This window comes from Anser cygnoides, chromosome 9 (genome assembly GCF_040182565.1).
Source record: "Anser cygnoides isolate HZ-2024a breed goose chromosome 9, Taihu_goose_T2T_genome, whole genome shotgun sequence".
In the NCBI taxonomy this organism is placed as follows: Eukaryota; Metazoa; Chordata; class Aves; order Anseriformes; family Anatidae; genus Anser; species Anser cygnoides.
Genome location: NC_089881.1, coordinates 15,754,789 through 15,777,267, shown reverse-complemented (window position 1 = coordinate 15,777,267; position 22,479 = coordinate 15,754,789). Strand labels below are relative to the sequence as shown.

Here is a 22,479-nt window from a genome sequence, read left to right as displayed (position 1 = left end):
TGATCAAAGCAGGTGGTGCAATGGGATACCAAGATGCAGTGTGGTTTAATGCTCGTGATAGCTGTTCACTGAATTTCTTTGAAGATGGGTGATATATAATGTTTCTAATTGATTATATTAACAAGAGTGTTATCTGGAGGGCATTCGATGGGGATTCAGGAATTCTGGCTCTGTTCCTTGGTATTTCATTGGCCATCTGAGAAAGTTAATTCCTCTTCCTGTGCCTTAGTTATTCCACCATTAAAATACAGATAATCACCCATAAAACTGAGATAATTACACTGTCCTTTTTGAAAAGGACATGGAGACCTACTGATTACAAGTTCTGGATGCATTTTTGAAGTTATTACTATTTGCTTTGTTTAGATAAGATACGTCAACGTCAGTGCATGTGTGATTTGCTTAGAGCTGGCAAGGAGAGATGGGAACTTGAATCATTATTGATTTTCACTTTAAAGGTCTCTGCTAGCAATTTCTTTAAAGGAAACAATAAAGGTTGATGCCAGAGCTCTTCTTTTTGCTGGAACTTGGTGCTTCTCTGCAGTGCCTATTTCTAGTTAAGAAAATCCTAGCAGTTGGCAAATGACAACTCTTCTGTCTAATAGGTGGCACATCACTCATGTCTGGGAGTGTAAATGTTCTGTACTTAAGGATCTTCGCAGGTGGCACCCTAGATTTAGCAGAGACAAGAATAACATCTATTGCTGTTCCTGACACTTCTGAGGTCTCCCAAAGCCATTTGAAAAGTGCAGAAGTAGATACTGGCAGGATCAGGTTTAGGTGCTTTTGAAAGCCATTTTGTGCTAAACAGCTGTATATCAGCATGAGACATCATTCACGAAATGTCATCTATTGCGAGAAGGCCTTTTTTCCAACTCTTAAGTACCGCTCCCCCGTGATACTTTCTGAAAAACTTGTCATATTTCTATTTGTCATCCTAAAGAGGAGCAGAACAGAAGTCTCTGCCTGATCTTGAGTTAGTGGAGGCTGATGTAGCTGGGAGGCAGGTGACCATTTATGCCAGTAACAGAATGGATAGCTGCTGAAGGAGCCAGCATCGCTGATGGAAAACTGGCGTTGATATATTCTCTCACTCTCATACTATTGCTATTCAACGTGCTTGAAAAGACTTTTGAAAGAAGGAGAAAGCTTAGCTTAGAAATGGTGCAAAGCATTTATCTCCATGGCAGTGTTGTGGCGGTGAATGCCTCTCACTTTTCACCAAGTTTTCCTGAACTTGGGACCAAGCGATTTCACACCTGGTTGCTGCTCAGGCCAAGTCCGTAACCAAAAATCACTTTCTGCTTTTGCAGGAAGTGGTACTTCATACAAAAAGCATCAGCTGATCTTAGTGGAGTGGGTGAAGGTAGAAAAAAAGTAGAGAAGACTGAGTGAATGGCTTTCCCACCTGTAGATGCTGGTCTTGCTAAAAACAATATAAAAATCTTCCAACCTAGCAGACAGCCGGTACTACGTGGCTTTCATCCCAGATGTCACAGAAACACCTTGGTGCTAAATCCCAGGTTGAAGGTGCCAAGTCTGTCTTTTATGTATTCTTGTCACAGGAGGCCAAAGCTGATGCTGGAGCTCCTGGTGCTAGATGGTGTTCACATGCACCCCAAGCCTTGTTCAGTTCCTTATGCAAACAGCTTACGTTAGGAACAGACCAAACAAAGAGGGGATAAAGGAGGTCCTTTTCTGTAAGCCAGTTTCATGCTGATGTTGGTGCACATGGGTATCTGCACTCAAAAACACTGCTATTATCCAGTTGTTGTGGCCAGCATAGGGTAGGGAATATAGCTGGATTCCAGCAACAGGTGGTTCGATCACTTGATACACTGTCATTAGGCTTCTTCTACCTCCTTTGGGGATACACTGTCCTCAGCACAGGCATCTCATCAAATGTCCACTCCATCGCTGCTCCCCAGGATCTGTACCACGGTACTGGATAGGCTTTGTGATGCTGGGAGTTTTTGGCAGAGATAGGAATCCAGATCTGTGGATTCCACTGCACACACAAACTACATTTCTCTTTCCTTTTTGGAATTTCATCCCTGCTATTAATATTTTGCCTCCTGTTTCAACTTCTTCCCCTTCTTTGTGTGTGTGTGTTAATTTTATTTTAGGGAAGAAATTAGTTAGGCAGCCGACTCTGCAATATCGTAGTGGTGTTTGGTCTGGCAAGTGGCAGCCCCGGGGCTATGATCCGTACACTAAAGCCTCTAGCATATAATGGTAACTGCAGTGAAATTATCTTGTAATGGCTGGGTGCATACTACCATGGCAGTGTAATTACACGGCAAATACTGCAGGCTGCTTAGCCTAATGATAGGCTAAGTGCCAACTGGAAGTGACAGTGCAGGTCCCTTGTGGGTAGGGAATGGTGCTGTGATCCTTCGTTGCTGTCAGGCACGTCCACATTCTGGACCAGTGGAGGTAATACTTCCTTTTAGCAACGATGCTTGAGTTAGCGCTTGTCTGCCCTAGTGATCATGCGTTTTGCTTTATTTTTAAATAGCCCATCTAGCAAAGGAGGGCAAATGCGATGTGACCTGCTCTTCCTTTTGTGAAGGAAGCGCAGCCGAGTTGCTGAGGATGTCAGGCTGGCTGATGTGACAATTTTCACTTCCCTGGGACAGCCTGCTGCCATCCTCCAGGCCCTGCGCTTTGTTGTGTTCTGTGAAGGTATGTCAATGAGGGGCTTTCAAGCTAGTTCGAGTACAGCAGTAGTTCGTGTAAGTTTTGAAAGTGCTTGGTGGGTATTCATTATAAAAGGTCATTGGTGTTTGTCAGATGTTGATGCTGTAATTTCTGTCCATAGACAGAAGTTTTTAAAGCTGCCTATTGAGTGGCTACCAAATAGAGGTAGTGCCCATGCCGCCTTCTCTGGGACGCTCTCTGACACAGGAGCTTTCAAGATTTCGATGTTGACAAATACTTGGGAGTCAGGGTACCTAAAAATACCTCCTTGCAGCCCACAATTCCACTGATAAATGGGTTTCCTTTGAGCCCTCATCATTTTCCCTCCTTCCCAGGCATCAAAACTTGAAGCAATCATTTCTTCTTCAGAGCATGATTTCTGTGATCAGACTGAGTGTCTGAGAGTGGCTTCACTAAAAGATGACACCCAAAAAGTCGGCTTGCAATAAAATCAAGTCTGACACCACAAATTCTAAGCGGCTTTGGAAAATAACTTCCAGAACTACAGCTAATTATTTGCAATTCTCTGGGAGTGCTCATCCGAGACAGCCCAAAGTGCTTCCCGGATCTCGCATACAGCGTAGCGTTCAGGTGCCATAGTCTCAGCTGGGGAAATTGTCGCTGTTCAGGAGCAGAAGTCTCACCAAATGTCCAATGAAATCATTTAAACGCTGGATATATTTTACATCTGAAAATATTAAGGCTACTAGTTAGGTTCCTAAGTTACGTACCAAGCCTGTTTAGTTGTTGGCTTGGAGATCTTTGCAATATAAGCCAGCTTAGTTAATGAGTGCAGATCTGTGTTATTAGTTACCCCAAATCAGCTGGACAAGCTGCTGGCTTTCATTTCTGAGACATGGGACTGAATATGCTCAATCTCCTGCAAAAGGAATGAAGAGTCATTCTGTCAATTCTCTTCCTGCCAGCTGATGCCAGGGTCAGAGAAGTAGGTCACACCTTCCTGGTTTTGAGATGGAGCAATACTCATTTTAGACCAATTTGCTCTGAGCACGGAGCTCATCTGCTGGGTTGAACCAAGGCATTGTTGCTTTCTCTAGTGCATTGTTCTGCTCTCCCTCTAATTAGCTCCAAATGTTTCTTATGCCTGGAACACAGTGGTAGTGATGAATAATGGGCTCTCTTCTCTTAACCCTTTGACCCCTCATTCGGCTGTGCACTCCCACCTAGATGCTTTCGCTTTCCTACATGCACCGGCGCTGTGGCAGTCTGACAGCTGCCTGTATCAGACTCGCTGACCCATAACCTCCTCCCTCCTCTTCTGTGAATTGAGCAGGGGAGTGCAGGAGCATGGTCTTATCTCCAGCAATTATGTTTATGATCACGGTGGGCGCTTTGTGCAAGTGCACACGAAGGTACACCCCCTGTGCTGCTGGTCGTGGAAAGGTGAAGAACCACTGTCACTCTGGGCCTTCTGCTTTGGAGGTGACCCGCCAGGAGAAGTAGTACAACTTGTTGATTTGCAGATCTGCTGGTTTGCAGAACTGCTCTGGTTACGCGCCAGCAGAAGAAGAGAGGCATTGTAGGCTGATCCTAGAAGATGGGTTTTAACTGCTGATTACTTTGGCTAAACAGGAGCCTCCCTCATACGTGGTTTCTTTATTGGGGTAGGGTGCAGACATTTGAGATCACGTGTGAACAGACATGGGAGTTCAAGCTTGAAGAAAGGAATAACACCCATAAGGGTCTTACGTGGGGCTGGGGTTAGTGGGAGGAAGAAGAGGAGACTTGCTGCACATGATTCATGGGGAGAGATGCTTGGAGGAGGTTGGACCAGGGCATGTTCTTGTCCTACAAAACAGTGTGATGTAGAAACACATTCTGTCACATTCCTTCTCACAGCAGACCCTCTTGCTTTAATTTGTGGGTTGTTGTTGTTTTTCATTTGTTTTTCCAATTCAGAAAACCGAGCCGTCAGCCCAGCACGCTGGGCTCCCCCTCACTGCAGCAGGCAGACAGCTTTTTGGAGGCCTCGCAGACGTCACCTGGGCCAGCACCCGCACTTCAGCACATGTGGCCATCATCCACTGCTCGGAGCAGCATGTCACATCTATGTCTGCAGTGTGTTGCAGTGAGCGCCCTCCGTCACTGACAGCACCTTTCAGCCTTGACAAAACACTTAAAAACATCTGCAAGCCCTCCCTCCGCAGAGGAGCACGAGCGCCGTATGCTTCTGCTGCTCTCTGCGTGCTCTCTACCTGCCTCACTCCTGCAGCAAAGTGCCCATGAGTTACTGCAAAGGCCAGCGCGCTGTCATCGCGTGCTGTCTGTTTTATAACTGTCCACTCTTGTAAAGCACTGACATTTGGGTAGGTTGGAAATAGTTTGTAGCTGAAACAGCACCGCTTTGTGCCTCTGGTGGGAAAGGCTGAGCTTTTGTTTATGTTGGTGTTGTCTGTCCTACAGCACACAAGGGCTGGGCTGAGGCTGGGGGTGTTTCTGCGGTGTGATGCTTTCAGATGCTTGAGTCACAGGTCTGTCTTTGTCTGCGCAGCTCCCCCGGAGCTGTATCCAGTATAAATTCCTTTTCCTTCAATAAAGATCTCCCTGTGGCCCAGGTCTGGGGGCAAAGAGGGTAAGCACTACAGACATTACTTTCTTTGCTACATGACTCCGGTGTGACTAATGTCTTCGGAGGCTCAAAACTTGGAAACTGGGCCAGACCTCTTCTCCATCACTGTCGTATGTCAGTTCCTGCCCCAGTCTCTTCCCAGCTTGCACCACAGCCCAGGAACTGGTGCACCAACTGGGGGCACAGCATGACCCAGCAGCTGTTGGCCCTGAACAATTTGGCCAGGAGAATGGTTTGTTTAGGTCCATGGTCTTTTTTTTGAAGAGATGGGTAATGACTGGGCAACAGAAGCTGCCCCAACGGCCAGAGGCCACCTCTGTTCCTTTTGTGGTGGAGTTCTTGGAGCTGCTGCCACTTCTGCATTGACACAGCCTGTGAAGGGAGTTTCCAAAGGTGGGAGTCAGCCACCACAACTGAGACAATTCTCTGCAAGAAGAACCTTGGTATTTGTAGACTGTAATTACAAGAAAAGACCATTTTGCTAATCTAGTCTCACCTTCTGCTTCATTCAGACGAGACCTGGACCCATAATGTCTGCATCAAGGCTAATAATTCACTGTTAAGCTATAGCACATATTTTAGAGAGACAGCAAATCTTGTTTTAAGTGCTCCAGGGGTGGAGAATAAAACTCTCCTCTACATGATTTGTTCAAGTGATTAACTACTGGCATTATTGCAAGTTTTAATTTTTAAAAGCTCGTATTATTTCCAGTTTGATTTTATCCGGCTTTTAATTTCAGCTTCTGGATCTAGTTATATTTTTGTTTGCTGGATTCTTGGAGCCTTTTAGCATCTCTCACAGTTGTGTTCCCCACCACCACCACCCCAGCTGAGACACGTTGATAGATTTAGATCAAATCACCTCCAAGCTTTCCCTTCGGTAAGCCAAATAGATCTGGCTGCTGAAGCCTCTCCTTTCTTGCTCTCTGCCACATCTGGAATCAAATGATGTGCTATGTTGGATCAGTCATCTGTTCAGAACGGCATCTGACCACCTTCCATTTGATGATGCTTAAATACATGCCGTTAAAAGTGCTTCTTTTACTTGTGGCTGTTCTCTAGCTCCAAACCATCAGTGAATATTTTCCACTGACTGACCCAGATGAACCAAAACCCGAAGCTGACAGCAGGAGCTACCTGCCCGCCTCAGTGGGGCTGTGCTGGTGGGCACAGGATGCTCATCATCATCACAGGCTGCTCCCGGGATCGCTGCCCCACTGAAGACAGCTTGACAGTTTTACCAGTTTCCTGCGAACAACTTCTCACCCCAAGATTTTTGGTCGCTTGTTTGCTATTGCCCTCTAGTGGCAATAGGACAGCCGCTGGCTTGGCTTTCTAAAATGCTTTGTTTTCTGCTAGTATTCCGCCACTTGGTACCTTGGGGCAGTCGTCTTGTTGATGCGATGGATTTCAGTAATATTACTTACCTGGATCTTAGCATTCAGCTTCATTATTTAGAGCTTTAATGCTGCGCAGGAAAGAAAACTTGCTCTCTACGGTAGATAAATTCTAGTCTTAGATATGGCAGGGCATTATAGACTTTCCTTTCTTGCTCATCCAAATGTTTTGACAGCAGAAGCTGAAGAAAACGTCGCCTTTTTGGGCTTAGAATAGTTCAGAGTTCTGCAGAATCTGAACTCTGAACTGAACTTAGTGTGTACAGTCAGCAAGGACCAGCCTGATGCACGAGGTTATCTTCTGTTGTATTAGAGATATTGCCTTTTTACTATTTGTATTTCTAAAGAAAAGCTTTGTTTTTATTGTAAAGAGTGGACTGTGTAAAACACACTCCCTTCCAATGAATTATTATTTATTTATTTATTTATTTATTGTCAGGCAAGCCAAATCATGTATTGAATGATGTTGGCTAATCAGGTCTGTCTTCTTATGGAGATCCTACAAGATAGTTTATTAATGAGACCTAGATTTCTTTCACTGGTTGTAACGTGCGGAGATCTTAATAAGCAATGAAATACTGTGTCTGCAATCGCTTCTGAGAGGCTTAAAAGGAAAATAATACTACGATTAATATGATTGCTCTCCCTACACTGCCATCCGGTGGATGCAAAAATCATTTCCTTTTGTAAATGGAAAGGAAATTCTCCTACTGATATCACAGCCTCCAGACTTGCACCAAGCTGACTCTCACTTGTAAGACAATTTCCAGGCCAATGAAGAAAACATTGGTTACTGTTTAATTTTAGTTATTTTATGTTAGAGGAGCTTTTCAATCTCCCATCTAAAATAAAACATTCTCTACCCTGGAATGGGAAGTAAACTCGTCTAGATCTTGAAAAGGGGATCTGAAAACCTCCCTGACTCTCTGCTCTCAATATCTGGTATGGACAGTCCAAGCCACTGAGTGCTCCTACTCTGGATGCTTTTGCAAAATGAAGGTTGAGCTCCTGTTTTGATTTTCAGATAATCAGTGCCTGGGATAGAAACAGCACAGCCCTGGGTCAGATGCAGTGCTGCATTTCTGGTGTGGGGTGGGAAGACATGGGGCTGGGAGTTAACTCTCTGATTGTCTTCCTAGGACTCACAGAAATAACGAGAAGAAGCAAGTGGTGCTGCTTGTGTCCTCCTACCTGCTGCTCTGCAGATGTGACTTAACCATGCTGAGCAGCTTCTGAGCACAACAAATCTTGCTCACCCCCATCAACTGTTTTAGCTACTTCATCATCCCAGAGATGTGTCTGGAGAAGTGAGTACCAGGAGGGGATGGCAGCAGCGAGAGGTTGAGTGCCTTGGCTGAGTGTACAGCTGTCTGGGCTCTGCCATTGCTTTCAACTTCATCCAATTCTGGGATCCATCTAGTACAAAGCACTATGGAAATCCCTGTCTTGGGCATTTGGACACTATGTGCATTAATCTAACATGTTACAGCAATAGAATTTCCTGTGCCTCTCTCAAGGACCAGGACTGCAGGAGTTTAAGTAGGTGGGTTTGGTGCTACTTGCTTCCACTGCGTATCTCCTAAATTCAAACATTTAGGAGGGCGTTTGTATATGGCAGCAATGTCTGAACAATTGTGAACTGCTACAGTGAGGAAAAGTGCATGGCGTAAAACAGAATGGCCAGTCCTAGGAAATTGGGCTGGGAGGACCAACTCTGGCATTTCAGCTGCCGCAGGTGGGCCAGGTAATCACCAGGAGGTGGCATCCATCCCCCAGAGATGCCCCAGCCCATACTGGGCACGGTGCCAGTCCTTATCAGGGAGCCTTGTTTTTTTTTTGTTTTTTTTTTTTTTTTTTTTCTAGTACATGCTAGGTCTCCGAAGAGGCTCTGCAGTGGGGTATTTGGGGCCAGCCAGGTCCTGGTCTGCAGGCTGGAGGTGGGAAGTGCCGCCACCTCACCGTGCTGCCAGCACGTTCCAGTTCTGAGTCATTCCCTTGCTTGTTTATTTATGGTATTTATTTATTTACCACCGAGGTGTCAGCCCAGAGCAGGCTGGCTGTGCAGAACTCCTCTGGTGGCCTCGTGGCTGCTGCCAGCTCTATCCAAGTCCTGCTGTGTTGGGAGTGTTCCCACCCTGAGCCAAGGGGGAGAGAGGCTGGGCTCCTGTGGGAGCAATGCCACCGCAATCTCCCATCAAACGTGTGCTCGACTCCAGGTAATGAGTGTGGTAGCACAGGGTAAACTTCTTCTGCCCTCCCCATGGAGCCCCTGGCTCTCAGCTCTCTCCCTGAGCCAGCTGTGGGGGGTGGAGGGAGGTTAAGAGGCATATCCTTTGCTGTAATTATATCCTGTTGCTAGAGATATTGTGCTCTGCTTAAAGAAATCATCATAATACAGTCTCCCGGAGAAGGTAATTACTGTGCATCTTATGAATGGCTGCATGTGAATGTCTGCTCAAGCTGCTGTCAGCAGCAAGTTTCAACACATCTTACATACCAGGCATTTCACAGCCTTAGTTTTATTTGTTTTCATCACCCCTTGCCTTGTGCTTTATTTTTCATTAATGGATCTGTTTTTTTGTTTGTGGTGGTGGTGTTTTTTTTTTATTTATTTAAAAAAAGGAAGGAAAAAAAAAAAAGAAAAAAGGCCAGAGTTCATGTCTTTGATGGAGCGTTTGGGTGGTGGCTGCAGCTTTTATTTGCTGCATTTCCATTGCTCTGTGGTGGCTTGAGGGGAACTCTCTGGAAGATGCTGTTTCCCAGCAGTTCCCATATGGTAGCATCTAAGTGGGCCCTGGTTTCCTAGTCTGAGACCAGAAAAAATGAACCGTACTGCTGTTGACAAAAGTCACCATCGCCCTATCACTAGCATAACCACACAGATTTAAGACCATGAGACAATTTATTTTTCTTCTTCCAATTTCCCAGTTTCTCCCCTGTAGTGAAAAAAAGAGTTGGCAACTATCCCACCTGCTCCCAAACAGGGCTGTCAGACCTTTCAGGTTTCTGAAGGGTCCTCTGAATCAAATCTATCTTACGCCTTCACTCTGCCTGCCACTGGCATCAACGCCCCCCACCTTAGTTAGGCAATAAGTGCTGCTGAAGTTTTAGAACCCGGTAATGTCTACGTGAAGACTGCATATGAATGAGCCAGATCCATTAACTTTCTCAGAGATGATTGAGGTAGAGAGACAAGGGAATGCCAATGGAGTGCTGGTTTGTCGCAGTAGGGAGTGATCAAGCTACTCTTCCTTTCCCAAAACTCACTAATGTTTGCCTTTCCCCAGCAGTACATGTGGTAATCTGTCCTTGTGTTGTGCTTATAGGGCCACAGTGTGTGATTGTGGCGCCTTGCATGGCTGTGAAAACATCGTGTCCATCTCCTGGCCAGCTCAAGCAAGATTTGAAACTGCTGCTTGGATTGCTTCCTTGTGCACATGGCTGGGGCTTGCTCTTGCAACGCTGAAGCTGAATTGTTTCAGTACCCTCAACGATTTGTTTTGTTTGTGGCCAGGCTTCTGTGCACACTGAGCATCCACTACGTCGCATTCAGAGGTGGCTCCTTCCTGGTGCTGTGCAGAGCATCAAGTCCGTCTCTCTTGGTGATTCCTGATGAAGCCTGAAATGCAGCCTGGCTCCTGCAGGATGGAAGGTGCTGTAATAAATGTGAGCTCATAATGCTGTTGTTAAAAATAACTGGGGCTAAATTAAAAAGAAGAAAATCATCTTATTCAGCCCTACCCCAAGGGAGAAATGGACATGAGGAATTGGGCAATCCTTCTGTAAGTTCTCTTTCTTTAGACTATATTTAAACCGCACCGAGAGCCAGATTCTCAGCTGGTGTCAATTGTTGTTGACTTCAGTGGAGTGAAGCTGGTTTACACAAGTTGAGGCTGCTAAATGCCAGCATCTGGATGAAGCTGAGACACAGCTGCAATTACTTTTGCAGAAACCTCCAGTCTGAGGCTGGTTCAAAAACTGAGCCCTCCTGAGTGCTTGAGCCATCAGGGCTCTGATTCAGCAGCTTTTTTGGGATGTGAAGGGTTATGAAAGGACCTTTACTCAGGTCAAAATTGACTCTAATCTCAGCTGGGTTCTGCAAGTCTTATGCCTGTCATTCTGTTGTAATCACTGCTTTAGCTGGGCTCCTCTGAAAAATTCTGCAAAACCTTTTTACTTGCTGCTTCACCAGCATCATCTCCTGTCTAGACACTCTAATTATGAGAAGCAGGGAGCGTACAGCGTGATGTGTAGATAACCCTGGATAACTCCAAGGCAACCGTGTGCTGCTTCCATCCCTCCCCTGACTGCCCTCCGAACTAGTTTTGCCAATTTATCGGCTGCTCCAGCATGACGATTAGCAAAGTGAGGGCTGTGCAGTGCCACCTGGGCAATATTCATTTGAACTTTGCCTTCAGAACCAAGTGCTTTAAGCCGCAGAAATTGATAGGCAAACCTCCTCAGATTGCAATGGGATCTAGGTTTAGATCCCTTATCTACTTCTGTTTTTCTGTATGCATGAAAACTCTGTGGATTAAAAAAACAAACAACCTCCCTCCCCCCCGCAACCCCATCAGCAGAATGCATTAAATCTGTAAGCTGCTTTGAGTCCTTTTTTGTGTACTTATTGTATCCACTCTAATTCTGTTCTTATCTGTGGACTTGTTTTTGATTTACACTACCATAGACGATATCAAACTCAAGCTTTATGTATTTCTGCTATGTCCTTTACATAAGAGCTTTTAAAGCTACTGATTTAACAGGAGACTGTCAAATAATCAATACGTATAAAGCACTGGAATGAGTTTGCTTAATTTAGTTGCTCTCTGCAGTATGCCACCTCCAGGAGTACGTAATGAGAGGAAGAAGAAAAACGTTTTTTTATTGCCCTTCTTTAGTGTCTCATCTTCTCTGGTTCCTTTGCTGTAACTGGTACCAGAGAGAATTGTCTGTGATATTTAGCAAAGCCCCTGGGATTCAGCCTGTTTCCCAAGTCTCTGCACTCGCCTTGGGGTGTTGCGCGGGTTTACATGGGTCTCTGCCGGAGCTGGAGCATGTGAAAATAATCTGTTCTCTGCATTTTGATTCCAAATCAATGCACTTTGAAGTGATTATAGGGTGTTTTTTTTTTCTTTCCTTTTCTTTTTCTCCATAACAACTTCTGAAAAGCGCCATACTGATCTGCGGGGGGAGTGCCACCAAGCAGCCTGCTTCTGCTCCGTGGGAGGCACCTTTTGTTCTCCGCCTAGCAGTGCCATGGGTGAGCTCAGCCCTCTGGGACATGCTTTTAGGTTGCAACTCTTTATAGTCCAGATTAAAAAGTCTCTTTTTATGGGTCCCAGTGGTTGAAACATGCCATGAGCATGGAGGACTTGAAAGAAGCTGGTACTAGAGCCAGTTAATGAATGACCAGCATAAATCCCCCAGCTTTCTTGAGCAGTGCAGTCTGAGCAGGGTTGTCCTCAGCCTGCATCCAGCCAAACCTGGGATCCTAGCTGGAGCAATGGCTCCAAGACTCTTCCCAGAGGAGACGATCCCCCCAGCTCAGGAACTGTCAGAGCCAAAGCTAGGCCAGCTCCCAGCCTCAAGTGGAAACAGGAGGCTCACCTTTCCCCTCCCCTGACCATTTCCTCTCAACCTGGTGGTCTCCACTGTCTGAGGATCAGCTTGGGATTGAGTTGTTGGATATTTGCTTATATCCCATAATTCTGACCTTGCACGTGAACACGGGAAAAAAGGCAGCTCCACATGAAGAAAGCACAAGTGTGCCTTGAACTATGGTTGTCTTAGCTGGGAGAAGTTTCCTCACAGCACACCGTGGCAGGCTTTGAACCAATTTGTTGTTCCTTTGCTTACAATGAAATTAGTGCTCTTTTTGATGTAAACTATCTGTGAGATTGTTTACTTTGGCACGGGGATGCATGTAGTTTTCTGAGATGCAAGGAATTTAGCTACCGGGGGGTTGTTTAGTATAGCTTGTTGCATTTGCGAAACAGATGGTGGCAGGGAAAATGTGGCCAGGAGGAGACTTTAGGACAGGGTTTTCTTAATATTTTCTGTCTCTATAGTTGCCTTTGTTGTTTGCTGGCTGAAGCAGGGTGGGTTTGCATCACGGAGAGAAGACAGACGGCACATACGACAGAGATGCATTTTGGATACAGGGAAAAACAATCTAGACTTGTGCTATCATTTCATGGGCTTCTTTGCTGAGGTGGGACACTCCCCTTCCCAGGGCTGGTTGAGTTAGAGGCACTGTGGAGGCTTTGCACGTTGGCCTGGCCCTTCTGACTCCTGGAGCCCTATGGGCTCATCAGATCCGTGAAGTATCTGTGGTTGATGGCATTTGTACACTGCTGCTGCAGAGCACAAGGAGGGAAATCTTCACTAGATATGTGCCCCAGAGCTGGCTGGGGGGAATGAGGCCATTACCATGGCCCAAGTGTCCTCTGTGTAATAATTTAAGTCACAGTTTTCAGTCGAGGTGAGAAAGGGCTGCTGTCCTCAACAGAGAGCTGAAGCACGGAGTAGAGGAGATGGACGACCCGCTCAAGGTCCCACAGAGGGTGCCTGAGGGAGAATGAGGGTGGATCCCTGCTCTGCTCAGCCAAGTATTTGAGCCTTGTGTCAAGTGAATCATTTTGGAAAAGGCCAGAGTTGCTCTGTTCCAAGGTCCATGTCAGTGCCAAGTCGGAACGGATGCCTGGAAGGCTCTGCCATGTCCATTTGTGGTGTCTTGTGCACACTGGGTTCTAGGGCACCGGGAAAAGTGCAGCTTTCCATTGTGCTTCTGTCCAGGAAGAGCATCTGCTCTGATGGGCTCTGCAGCTCTGCTTTATATCTCCGCGAGACTTGTCCAAACTCCCTTCCAAGCCTTCGTGTCCTTGCCTCTGGGCTCGTTCAGGGTGGCCAGTAACACCGTGTTTGCGAGATCCTTGCAGGAAGGATCTGAGAGTGATCAGCCCTAATCAAACTTGGCTCTTGCTCGTGGCAGGATTGTGTTCCCCTGCATACCACCGGAGATGCGGCAGGCAAAGAATTTGTCATAGAGTCTGATGACCTTGCCTTCGGGGCGAGGTGCCAGGAATGCCCCATGTCTTCTTGGGGTGGGGTGCTGTCCTCTACTAATGCCCGGCGGAGCGTGATGACAGGGGTGCACACAGGCAGGGATTGCTGGGGCATTTGCTGGCGGGCCTGGTGGGGGAGGATCCCAGATGCCACCACCTTGTTATTTAGGGCAAGGGGGCGAGCTGCTGAGCTACATCTTTCACAGCTCAGCCAATATTCTGCCTCTGCAGAAACACTTTGTAGACACCTGTGCTTTGCCTATCTAGGTGTCATGTTTCTGGGAGACCTTTATGCATCCTGCTATGAGCCCATTGCAAATGCTTTTACTCTTCCTCGATTCTTAGAACTGATGCACTGTTGTTAAAGGTGCTTGAGCACTTTGCAAGCCTCTGGAAGTATCATGGTTGTCTTACAGGTCAAAAGGTTGTCTGTCTTCTTACTAACCTCTTTTTATGAAGGCTTGTTGGATATCAATTGCACATGGACAGATGCTGCTGAGGTAGCTGGGATGTTACTGGGCTTCATCAGCAGCCCTTAGCGTTTTAACTCTTGTCCCTTTTAGATTTTCTGGAGCTTCAGAAGTCTGACATCCCTCCAACATCCATATGGAGAAGCTGAGGCATAGTGAGTTGCAGTGGAGTGGTTTGTCCCAAGGAAGTCTAACCAGAAAAGTTCTTCAACTTAAACTTTCATTGGGCCTTGCTCTGAGCCCTGATCAGAATATCTTTCTGTTTCTGGTACATGAGCCTGCTGGGAACGGATGGAGTGCAACTGTGTGAAGGGAGAGGACATCCCATACCCTGTGGGGTGGGGCCTGCAAGCTGAAATGTAGCCTCCAGTGATGATCTTGGAGTGCTGCTCCCCAGACTAGGCTGATCTTGCCCTGCTTTGTATGCAAGTGTGGTTGCCAACACCTGCACAAAGCAAAGGCATCATGCTAACAGACCTGAAGAGCAGCATCTGGGACCTCATCAGCTGTGGCTGGGTGCACGGCCAGGTGAAAGTGTAAGCAGCACCACTGAAGGTGAAAATTAAGCTGGCAGTTCTAAGCTATGGGTTTTCTGATAGGCTCCAGCACATCTCTGTAGCTGTCCCCCTTGTCTCACTCACTGTATCGCAGCTCCATCTTTCCAGTAATTGTCCATCTGGATCAATTTGCAGATTAAGCCCTGCAGCTACATGCAGCGGGAGCACGGAGGAGTGCCACCATGTAGTACGTCCAGGGGTAGTTTGGACTGTCCAGGGATCCTGCCTGGAGCTCTTCCTAAGCTCTATTTGCATTGCAGGTTAACTGGGAAGGAAGGAAGTGTGTGTAAGGGGCGGGGGGGGGGGGGAGGAACACTGGTCTATGTGTATTTCCTGCCTTTGGAGGCTTTTTGATGAAAGCCAACACAGTTGTGTCCCCACAGGTTTGCGGATGTCCCCTTGGAGCCTTTAGATGTGGATCAGGATGCTGCGTTGGTGGACACTACACAGACAGCTACTGAGGAGACCATCCCACTCAAACTCTCAGACTGGATACCAGATAAAAGGCTGAAGTGGAATAGCTCAGACAGGTGGGTGGAGTAGAGCTGGAAGGAGAAAGTGACAGTGAAATGGAAGGGTGTAGTGGAAAATCAGGAATTGTGCCTTGCAACTAGTCTAACCAGGACCCAAGGGGAGAAGGTTTCCAGGCATTGCGGTAGCAGCTTTGCAAATTCTGATAGAGAAATTGATAGTTTTTGTTGTTTTATTCTTCCATGCAAATGAAAAAGCATAGAGGTGTTTGACAAACAGCTAAGCCTTGGACTTCGTTGCATTACCCTGAACTTAACCATTGATTAATTGCTCTTGCAAGACACCACTACTTCAGTTCTTGGCAAAAGTCAGTTAGAAAGGGAGGAAAAGGGAGTCTATAGGAAGGGAGAGCAATTGAGGAGTCCTGGGATGTCCTTTCCTTGGCTGGCCATTTCAGACCCTCTGCACTCCAAGCTTGTCCTGATGACTGCAGGACCTGTTGTGGTGCCAGCACAAAACCTTCCCTAAGCGTGCACTGTGGGCACTCGCTTCCTTGTGGTGGGACAGGACAGGGCGGGACATTCACTGGGGTAGGTGTCAGGGGGAACAAACATATCAGGGATGTGTGGAACTTGGGTAAGAGAAGGGCCCTGGCTTCTGCACAGATTTCAGTTGAAAGCTACTTTAGCACCTGGTTGTGCAAGAGGCTCTGTGGTAGAGGGGTTGTGTGTGACAGGCAGGAAGAGGGCTGCGCCTGTGTGCGCACAAGGAAGTACATGTAGCAGCTGTTGTAATTGTTCTAATAAAAGAATATTTCCCCGGTTTTCTCCTCTGGCACCTGGGGACCCTTCCCAGGATGCCCTTTCCAAAGCTTCTGTTTGATTTCCAGGGCAGATGCACATGCACGCGTGCGCACGGCCTCATTCATGCAAAACCCATGGTTCTACCAGCGCATGGCTCCTTTCCCCTTTGCTGACAGGGAAGGGGGAGTGTTGGGACTGAAATAATGACAGAGCTGATTATAATTAATATTTTTTGTGTCTGAAGAGTGAAAGTCCTGCCCAAGCCCCCCAGCTGAGCACAAGCCAAAGCACTAAATCCCTGTAGGGGTGTGTTTTATTACTGACGCTCTGCGTGTCGAGGCTGGTCGCAGGGTCTGATGCTGTGTGTGTGGAATTTTTGTGGCTATTTTCTATTGTGCCAGTGAAAAGCAGGATCCCATCCGTATAATAAAAAGGAAACTTGAAGGTTTCCACGCCTACATGGAGGTGAATGTTTTCAGCATTACTGTTTTAATTGCTTTACCTTCCCGTGACTTCCCTGTATTGCGCACCTTGCAAATGCTGGAGCAGATGTTGCAGGGGATGGAAGATGATGGGACTCCCAATGCCCCTTCCCCAAAAAGGTTTTGGCTGCTCCTCAGTCAGGCTGGTCAGTAGCTGGGTTGTTTTACAGTCTCATAATGCTTCATCGGGTGGAGCTTTCCGGGCTTGGTTCATCCCTGACTGTTCCCCTGTCAGGAGCAGGGCTCTGCTGGGAGGATGGGGAGAGAAAAGGGGAGGTTTTGACTGCTTCTTACCCTCCCTTGACCAGCTGAGTGATCTCAAGCAGGTCCTTTCAGCTCTTCAGGCCTACCTTTTGTATGCTTGCCTGGTGTCAGAGAATAGATTGATGGCTAAGCAGGGTATTGAAGCCCTTCTTAGCCAGGTTATGCACACAGAGCAACAGTGAGACAACAGTGGGCCAGCTACCTCTCCCAAATTAGGCCGAAGCCCTATCCTGCAAGCTCTGGTCACTTCAGTGGGCTGAAAGGAAGATCATCAGCACCCACCAATTTAACAGGAGGAGGAAGGAGTAGTTTCCTGTGTGGTACCTTAGAGGAAGGTACCTTTAACTGGGAATAGCAGCAGTATTGGCTGCAATCCTGCTGGCTTACCAAAATGATCCAAGCATGCTCTGGAAAATGTAGAGCCCTGGGGACCCAAGTTGTGTTTGTACCTGTGCAGTCCTTTGTCTCCCAAAGCAAATTTCGGCTGGCAGAGAGAGCATGGCACTCCCCTTGGGAGAGGGGCTGCCTGGGCACATTTCCTAGGAGCTTCCAAAGTTCCTTCCTCTCTCTGTCCTCCCTGCAAAGGGAGGGTGTTTTGGCTTTGCTATAGCTCCTTCTCTTGCCATCTTCACAGCTGAGAACCTGTTGGGACATTGGCTTGTGGGTGGCAGCTCACGGCTTCTCCAGCTGGCTTCAACCTTGACTTAGGGGAAGAAGAGGATGTCTGTATGAGGTGGTTTGCTGTCATCTGTGCCCATGTCTACAGCAGGAGATGCCCTGGGAATACGGCTGAACAAACACCATCCTTGGTGGCTGCTGCCTTCATTTCAGGATGCTTGTCTCTCCTACATTACTGGCCTGAATACTGCTTTTGCTCAACCTTCTCCTTTCTGCCCATGATCACATGGAACCAAGAGCAACCTATAAAGCCACTCAACTTCTGAGCTTCGCTCCTCGATCCTGGCACACCAGCTTGTACTTGCAGTACCTGTAGTCCCCAAGTGATCTGTCATCCAGGGGCCAGATCCTTTGGACTTTGAACTTTCCATCCTGAAAAAAAAAAATATATATATATATATATTCAGCTCTGTTTGACAGAGATCTCAGCGTCTTTCTCTGAAACTCTTTTCTTGTTTTCACTCTTTTTTTTTTTTTTGACCTTCCAAATCCTCTTTTTCCTCGCCCCCAGAAGAGCACGCTCAGCATCTAAAGAACAAAGCTGTGAGGTGATGCAGTCTCCAAGCAGCACAGGAGCCACTGTGAGAGGGGAAGGGCAGCAGGATGGCTGTGACAGAGCACACACGGCTACTGCCCTCAATTAGCCCATGTAGCAGGCACATTTGAAATGAAAGCACAGCAGGTCTCCGAAGGGTTCCCTTGTGGGTCTTGCTGAACTTATAAGCTGGGACCACAGTATAACTTAATTTCCTGAAATGTCAAGTGGCTCATATTGGCTGCCTGCTCTATTGGTGTTTTTCTTACTAACACATTGTACTCCCATTTCCTGCAAAAAATTCCTATCAGTGCTTGATGAGTGCTTAATAAGAGAAATCAGTAAGGACAGGGAAAGTTCACTTCCTGCAGATGAATATAATGACTATTAGCTTTCTTCTGGGTTACCAGAGGGATTTTTTTGGTTGCGGCTTGATTTATTTGTATTTTTATCTGCAAGGCTGAGAACATTGATCCAAAACTGAATCCTGCAAGTGCTGAGCACTTCAGTGAGCTGTAGGAGGCCCTTAGCACCCATCAACCTCACACGAGAAGGAAAGGGTAGAGTGTCCTAAATGATAATACTGAGAAAATTCTTAAATTTGGAAAAGTAGCAATATTAAGGGGTATAGCTGTCAACCTCATTGTTTTGTTACCTGTCTTGTGATAGCCTGTGTTTTGCATTTGGTTTTGCGAGAGAAGAGCCTCGTACAGTTGTACTGTCGGTACAAATTCCTGTCAAGGGGGCTGAAAGGCTCAGATGCAAGCCTGGAGGATCCCAAATGGATTTTTTGTTATTTTTGAAATCTTAGTTTCTAGGCAAGCCTCACTATCGTTTCTTAGGTATGATTTGTGAGTTCAGTTCGTTGTTTTATTCAAGATCAGGCTTTTATCATTTCTGTGTGAGGTAATACTCTTTTAGTGCTGGAGATGTTGGGTTTATAGGGAAGCTGGGGAGAGGGGGAGAGAGAGCCTTTTCTTTATGATAGCTTTTATGACTAATTCTAATGCTCCTTTCTAGAGCTTTTCTGCTTCAAAGTGCTGTGCAAGCTATTAGGTAACTGCACAGCTTAAGTAAATGAGTAGGTAAATAAAACTCCCTGCCATTTGAAGGGCATTTGAACTCCTCCTAAACCCCTGGTATTCCCGATCAGCGCTGTGTCTCTTAGGAGTCAGTCCTGGGTCTGAAGTAAGGTACTGAGCAGGGAGCCACTGAGAGCCACACACTGGGAAGTAATTTGGCAGAGACACTGACACTTAGGCCATCTGAACACCAGTCTGAAAGTAAAATATCTTCTTCTGGCTGTTTGCTTTCCGAATGAATGCCTTTTGCGATCTGGGTCCTTTCTTCTCATGCCTTCACCTCCCGGCTCCTGCATCAATTCCTTGCACAGGGCTGTCTGTTCAAGCTCCTCACATCTCAGGGAGGCAAAAACTATCGAATGGTTATAACTGGCAGCCTTGCTGATTAAAAGTCAGCAACATATTGAAAGTAATGCAATTTTTATGCTACTACTCCCTGTTTTGTAGAATGTAAGGGCCAACTGAGAGAAACCGATCAAGCAAAAATAAAATGCGATAATGGGCATTTTAATCCCAAAATGATAGTCGGCCTTGGTCTGAAGATGAGTTGCATATTAGCCTTCTTGAGAAGGAGCAAAGTATATCTTGTCATCGCACCACAGGCATAAGCATATTCCTTAGTTCAGCTCCTTCTCATCGCCATGCATTACATAGCCCACATGCGAGGATAATCATCTGGTTACACTGTTATGTCTTGGTACTCTAAATATTGGAGTGTATTAAGACACCAGAATAAATTAACCTTGATGTAGGCTACTGCCTGTTGCAGAGAACAGATTCATTCATTTTTTGTTGCTGTTGTGTCCTCGAGTCATCCCTTTCTGCGGATGTATGCATGCTGCTTGTTGGAGGAAGCACTGATGTCTAATCACATTCTGCAGAAGGCCATTTGAGATGATTAAAAAATAGCCTATTTGCTTGCTTTTGGGGAGTATTATTACAAGCAGGTGCTCGTAGCATGGCAAAGCATATACAAAGGGGTATGAAGGGAAAAAAAATTAGTCTTGTGGCTTTGGGTACAACCACGTGTGACTGTCCCACCTTCTGCAGTTGCCCTCTGGTCTTTCAGGGCCTTTTTGGTGGAAGGGAGAGACCCATTTCACTGTCCTGTGGGACAAAGGTGAAGTTTTGTGCTTAGCCAGTGTGACAGCGGTGTAAATCCATGCACTCCTCACTAATAAGGACATTGCTTTGCATGAATTTTACCACTCTTGCTACCCAACCTTCTGCTACAGCTTTAAAAAGGGTTATCTGAACCAAGGAGAGTGACAGCTTTTGCACTTCCCTGATAAGTCCTCTTTTGGGGGGATCTAGCCCCGTTTGCATCCTCTGCCCCAAAGTTGGAAGGGGCTCTTGGGTGCTGTGGGGGCAGTAGCCAGCTGGGGTCACTCAAGAGCACTGCAAGAGGCTCGCTTGTCTCCGCGCCCCAAGGGGCCGAGATATTTAGACAGCTGCCTCACTATGAATGGGACTCTCTGGCAGAAGAATTAAGCAAAGATTAAAATCAGTTTTAGCTGTTAAATGTGTGCTTTGCACAGCATTAAGTAACTAAAAGGCTAATTATCTTTGAACTTATGCACGTGGTTTCAGATGTGATCCACACAAGTTGATATTTTTCTGTTGTCTACAAGGAATGGAAAATGAGGATAAAAATGAGATGTTGATGTCGGTAAGGTCACAGCTTTTTGAGTAGGCTGGAGATGGTGCCCAGTCTGCAGGGAAGGAGGGTGCTGACTGAAGGAAAACAGGTTAAAAAAATCCTTTTTGACACTTGTTGTTTAGACTCTTCTATTAATAGGAGTTCAAGCTCTTTAAGGAAATACAAGTGTGCATGAAGGTAGGAAAATGAGATTGCTCTGAAAGAAAGCCAGGCTGATACCTGGAGGGAAAACTTGCTGTGAATGTTAACATTTGCTGTGTACAGAGAGTGAAATTTGGGAGGTGGAGAGTGTTGCAAAACCTACACACAACAGTGCAGAGTGAATTAGATCAGATTTTAGAAAGTTTTGCAGAAAATGAAAGAATAATTTGGTGCTGAGCTGCGGTACAGCAGGGAGGTGCTTTGTACCCCTGTGCAGGCTGGGTGCTTTGGGAGCTGCACCAAGCTGGAGATATCCATGTGGTGAAGACAGAGACAATAGGAGGAGGTAACGCTGTTGTTGTAATGTTGGTGCCATTTTAAAACCCTTTAGGGAAGCAAGTAAGCATTGCCAAATGGTGATCAAAAATCCTGGATCTTCTCATCCAACGCGAGCCAAATCATGACATAAGATAAACTTTTTTCAAGCTTTTTTTAAAGATTCAACTTTTTTAACCTTTAGATTACCCTTAAACTATTTTTCAAGCTTCTTTCTTAACCATAAAGTGTACAATTATTACAGAAATATTACCAGGAATCAAAAGTGAAATTATTACAGAGTTACTGAGGGAGTGCTGGTCAGTGGCTTCTGTCTCGCTGGCCCATTCAGTGTGGCTGATGCTCACTTCATGAGCCACGAACGCGCCTTCAGTCTATTGTCCTGTGTCTGTGCAGTTGATTACTACTGTTCAAGTGTAACATTTTGCACTGATTTTTACTGAATTACGCCTCCTCCCCTCATTCAGTTCTTCCAGACCATCAGGGTCATATGAATTCTGATCCTCTGCTCTATATAATGTCAGCCCCTCCTAGCTTTCTTGTGTGCAGAAGCAGTATTCATATTCTCAATGATTTCATTTGATTTTTTTGTTAAGCTGTTGAATGGAACTAATTCTGAGGTATAAGGCTAATCTAAGGTTATGACACTTACGAAATGGTCATCACACGTACCAGTTGCATACTTCAGGCAGCAGCATTTTTGCCCTAGCTAGGAGAAGATTAATAGCTACTTTTCTCCTTTTCTTTTTGTGTTTCATGGTTCCCTTAATGTTGCAAAGCACCTGAAGGGAAGCGGCAGGTAGTGCTTAAAGCAGCCGTCTTGGATCCACAGTCCAGACCTTCTGGTCTTAACACAGAGTCAGAGTCACCACCTGACCTCTCGCAGACCTCTGTAGCTTGTCGTACCTCTGTTTAGTCACCTGTAAGGTATGGATGAGTACAGTTGTTTCCTTCAGTAGTGGTGAAGGTTTCTGCATTGAGGCCTGACCCAGGAAAAAAATCAATGAGAACTGTCTGCTTTCTCTTCAGTAGGTGTTGAACCAGGCCTGAATTACAGGACAATAAGACTTTATGACTTCTGAAGTGTAAGGTATGGATTATGCATTTGAGAAACCCATTAAGGGCAGTAACATGCTTTAACAAAAGAAAGATCTCTAGCCCAGGCAGCTTTGATTGTAAGATACCAAGGGAAAAACAATTTCTTTTAGTAATTTAACAATGCAAATAGGTTCTGAAGTGATGACGGGAA

General features: G+C 46.1%; 1 long non-coding RNA gene across 1 annotated transcript in view; it reads left to right on the top strand.

The window, feature by feature from the left end:
* LOC125184400 (uncharacterized) overlaps window positions 1-22,479 on the top strand; it is a 118,471-nt gene that overhangs the window by 54,895 nt on the left and 41,097 nt on the right. Inside the window, exons 5-7 of the long non-coding RNA XR_010833437.1 lie at window positions 7,827-7,994; window positions 10,014-11,947; window positions 15,162-15,308. This is a non-coding gene — a long non-coding RNA (uncharacterized lncRNA). The remainder of the gene's footprint in view (window positions 1-7,826; window positions 7,995-10,013; window positions 11,948-15,161; window positions 15,309-22,479) is intronic.